Source organism: Limulus polyphemus, unplaced genomic scaffold, assembly GCF_000517525.1.
Source record: "Limulus polyphemus unplaced genomic scaffold, Limulus_polyphemus-2.1.2 Scaffold892, whole genome shotgun sequence".
In the NCBI taxonomy this organism is placed as follows: Eukaryota; Metazoa; Arthropoda; class Merostomata; order Xiphosura; family Limulidae; genus Limulus; species Limulus polyphemus.
Window position 1 is genome coordinate 397,785 of NW_013666502.1, and position 5,148 is coordinate 402,932.

Genomic DNA, 5,148 nt, shown 5'->3' on the forward strand with positions numbered 1-5,148 from the left:
TAGGAGTTATCTTCAGCTAAGATTAATTTATTTTTCTAACAGGATGGTTGGCCTTTGGAATGGATTGCCTTCGGATGTTATGGAGGCAGTAAATTTAAGTGAGTTTAGGAGAAAGCTTGATAAGTATGTGAATGATAAAAGCTAGCTTTAGTAGAAAGAAATACAACTTCGACTTTTGCAAATCAATAATCTATTCTTATTATTAGGAAATATTTTTTATATACATATTTACTTAGGGACGAAACAAAACTTTTCATAACGAAAAAAGAATACACATTTTTGTGGAAATTAAAAATTTTGTAAAACAAAGAACAACAGCAGTTATGACAATCGTACATTTCTGTTTAATTAAAAGCAACAAAAAACAAACAAACAAAAACACAAACTTACATCTCTTTACATAAACGAACAGAAAATGTAACACCAAATATATGGTAATTTAAAACATTTTTTTGCTAATAGTCTATTTTTATTGATGTTTACTTTTAAACCACCTTTTTTAATTCAAAATTCTACAATTTTTGGTCTGTACTAGCTTTGAGAAAAGTAAAGATGAACAATTTGGCATAAATTTAATAATTTTCAAGTAATGCTGTATGCATTGTTGTGTTTCACTTCAAGTTGTTGCAGTTTCCTGAGTTGATCTAGTTTCTTATTGTATATGGACTTCTTTTCTTGATTCAAAAATGAGTTGTTTTGGTTGATAGCGGTTGAATATTGCCATAATCATCTGGTTTAAGGTAGCAGGCTAGTTGGTGGTCTAATTTCTGTTTAAGTTTTTGTAAGTAGTTCAGTTTTTGATATTTGGAATTCAGGGTCGCTTTTAGGAGGTTTTTTTTTGCATGTTTTAGATAATACCTGAAAACTGGTCAAGTTTTTCGATAACTTGACCTTCAGAAATTTTGGAATTAGCTTTTCAGAGCGGCACTGTCTGAGGAAGGGAATATCGTTTCTCCTTTTGATTATTTTTATATTCAGGTTACGGAGTTTAAAGATTGTTTCACGGTATGAAAATCAGGTCCTGAAAATGAAAAGCGAAAGACTTTCGAAACGTCATCCTCTACACTTGTGTTTCTATAACAGGCAGTTGCCGTCCATTCAAATAAAGCTTCAACTTTATTGTAACACTAGCTGGAGTATCTGTTCTATGGACGGAAGTTATGTAAATTCATGAATAATGAAAAGTTGCTTCCCTTATATGTAATTTGAAAAATCGCCTATAAAAACCGCAAAATGAAAAACTGAAAATTTGCATGTATCTCCCCATGGACACAATGAACCTCCATACCAATTATGGTGAAGATCCATCTATTTCCTGTGAAGTAGTTACATGGATAAATATCAGATAACAGACAGTGCTGTTATATTTATATAGACACATTGTACAACACAGTGTTGTATGAACTATTACATTGATGGCAACTCAACAAGTATAACGTGTGATAGTTAAACTTATTTGGTAATTCGAATGATTTTTAACGAAATTCTCTAAAGTAGAATAAACATGCTTAAGGAATAATATAAAACGATGACATATTTTATCATCTATTACTTTTGTTACAGTGACGTTGGTCTCAAAGTAAGAACACAATAATGGAAGACCACATTAAACTGAGGAAAAACAAAATTCCACTTCATAAATCTATCATCAATCCAAAATTAAATTCCTTCAGCACAAACATATATATAAACATTTCTGAAATAACCAAGATCCTTGTTGCCTCAACTCTGTAAAAATGTCCATTTCACTATCACGTAGAAGTTTTATTTATTCATACCACATATTTACTGTAGGTAAACATGGATAAAAATATATATCTTAAAATATTTCACATCAACAGTTTGTCCACTTTACCTGCTTCAAAATACAAAACATGTCATACAAATTTTTATGTAATCTTCTACACACATTGCAGCATTAAAACAATAGAGTATAGAGTACTGTGAGTAGCAATGTATGATGAGATAACGTCTTAGAAACCATAATAATCATCATCTGGCTATTCTTCAGAGGAACTGTCATTACTTTACACATATTACTCGATTGTCACGGTACAAAAAAAATATCTTCACATATCAGTACATATGAGATCATTTGCAAGGCAGACATATTTTGTCAGTTTGCAGTTCCTGGGACTATTGTGAGCCAATATATCCAGCACAGCCTGATATCTCGGCTGTTTTTCCATCCAGTATACTGCCAGCTGAACTTCCCCATCCTGTGTTCCCATCCCGAACCTCTTCTAAAAGGGCTGGGTGTTTCTGAATCTTTCTACAGATACTTCCTCCATATCGTAGCCTGATAATTGGTCCGTTGGACATGTTTCTTTATACAGCCTGTTGATGAGACAGTTGGTGAATTTCAACCTCACCTTTTTTTGAACAGAATAGGTGATATTTCGGATCATTAATTTTCCTGTAGCAGATTTGGCTGCATAGAGAAGGCATGTGAGCTTCTCCAATTTGTTTATCAGATTATCAGGCAGATCAAGGCCTCCCCCACATATGAGAAAGCTTCCTGTACCTCTCTGTTGTCACACAGGATTTTGAGAGCACTTTATTTCCATTTGCTGAATGTATCACAACCTTTAAATGTATATATGTCTATGAAGGCCCATCAGATATTTGTGCCAATATCATATGCTATTTTCTCAATGTAAAGGATTCTTGTGTGTATTTTAGTATCATGTTTCTGGAACAATAGGGACCCTGACTCAATCATGACATGCCAAGCGCATGATGAACTCACCAGGGTCCTCTGATCTTATAATTACTACATAATTTAGCTGCATGTAGTAGCAGGCTATCATTTGATTCCTCTTGTATATTATTGAGAAAAAAACACCCACTGGCTGTCTCTCAGTGTACTCTGCCTTCTTCCACTCATTTACCAAAGATGAGATGAAGCTTTTTTGTTTCCGGCTTAGCTCAGAAATGTTCTCCACTACCTTACAATTTGTGAGACTGTGATACTCTGTAACTGGAGTCCAGACTCTTTCCCTATGATTGCCTTTTCATTGCTCTGTATAGACATCTCCTGTTACATGTCAAATACTACATCATTTTGACATTTTACAGGTACATGGTGAGAATTTACATATGTTGGACACAATATCAAGAGATGGAAATTACTCGAATCTTTAATAAATCTGGAAAATAATAGCAACTTAAAAGATTAAAAATAATCTATCGAACTAGATGGGCATCAAACCTGACTCGCTACTTGCAATACAAATACATGGAAATACTTAAAGTTTTGTCTAAATTTATTCAGTTAAGCAAGTCTAATGATGAAATAGACGAAGCAAAGTCATTTAGAAATATAGTGAAGACATATGATTTCATTTTTGCTACGATATAATAGAAAATTCTTCACTCAGTAAACGCACCATCTAAAATGCTACAAACGAAAGATGTAGACCTTCCAAAGCGTACATAATAATTAACAACGCGTACACAGAGCTAAAATAATTTAGAAATAAATGTTTATCAGTCAAACTATCTGCTACAGAACTAAATGAGTAATTGACGGCGCAGCTGATTTCATTTTCGCTTTCCTTAGAAAGTAGTATTGTTCAATTTTCAGCTGCAAAAGAAGTGGCACACTTGATACAATAATATCAAAGTACAGGTGATCTATTAATTCGTCAAAAACAAGAGAATTTACAGACTTACAGACAATATATATTCTCACTAACCCTAAAACAAGTTCCTCTTGCATCAAAATACAAAATAAGAGTTTGAAAAATAAACACAAAACTTTAACATTTAACAAATTTTATAGAGAAAATATTGAAAATTCCTAAAAGTTTTTATCTTCATTGCAAGAGTAAAGCGAAATTGAAGATGATAAAATTTTGCTAAAAATCTTAAGGCTTTAAACTGAGAATTTAGTCAATAAAATTATCTTTTTGAAAAGCCCCAATCCAATACACTATTTCCTTTGAAAAAACGATAACCTATGATACAAGAATTTTTACCAAAATACAAAGGCCTTAGGTGTTTTCACGAAAAAAAAAAACGATTTCTTAAATGCGGATTTTAGTTGGTATTTTAATACATAAACAATAAACAGTGGCGACTTTCGAAGAAAAATTATATTTTTGAAAAACCTATTACGAATACAAGTTTTCTACTGAAGAACATCAAAATCTATGATTCAAACATTTTTTTCAAAAATCAAAGGATATAGCCATGGGTATTTTACGAAAAAATATTTTTGTACATATTGAGATAACTGCGTATTTTAGTGCAGGAGCAATGTATGGGTTCACATGGGCCATTCAATCGTCAATAAGAAAATAATTTACAGACTTGGAGTTTAATTAAAAATATACTTATTTTCTGAAACTATGATTAATTTCTTCTTTCTTAAAAAAATAGAATAAGCAAAACAAATTAATAGTATGAGAAATAAACACAAAACTTTAGTATTTCACAAATTTGCTAAACAAAATATTGAAAATTCTCAACACGTTTATCTTCATTCGAAGAGTAAAGCGAGATCAAAGATGGGCATAATTTTCATAAAAAACCTTATGGCTTCAAAATGAGAATTTAGTCAATAGAATTATATTTTGGAAAAGCCCTATCCAATACACCATTTCCTTTGAAGAAAACGATAACCTATGATACAAGAAATTTACTAAAATTCAAAGGCCTTAGGTGCTTTAACGAAAACAAACGATTTCTCAAATGCGGATTTTAATGGGTACTAGACCACTATTCAGAGGTTATGAAGAATTCAAGGTAATTTGAATATTGCACCGAAATGAAGGTTTATTTTGAGATATTGAATAGTTCAATCCATTCGTGTTATTCATAATTCAAGAAAAGATACTTGATTGTTGATCGGGAGTAAAAGGAAAGACAATTTCATTTTTCAAAAAGTGAAGTCAGAGTTTTCACGTATTGTGATGAATTAGTTCGTTATATTGTGGTCTTTCCTCTTAAACCTTCTACAAATAAGAAACAGTAACACTTTATTTTTTTCTTCAAATTACCTACCATACCCCAGGCATATTATTGAGAAATTCTCCAAGATCTTGTTTTTGTCATCTTACGCCTTTTAATGAAGATGGGAACATTGACAGGGAAATAGATTTCAACGAAGAAGTTTCGTAGAGAGTGCGAATGGTAGTGTGATGT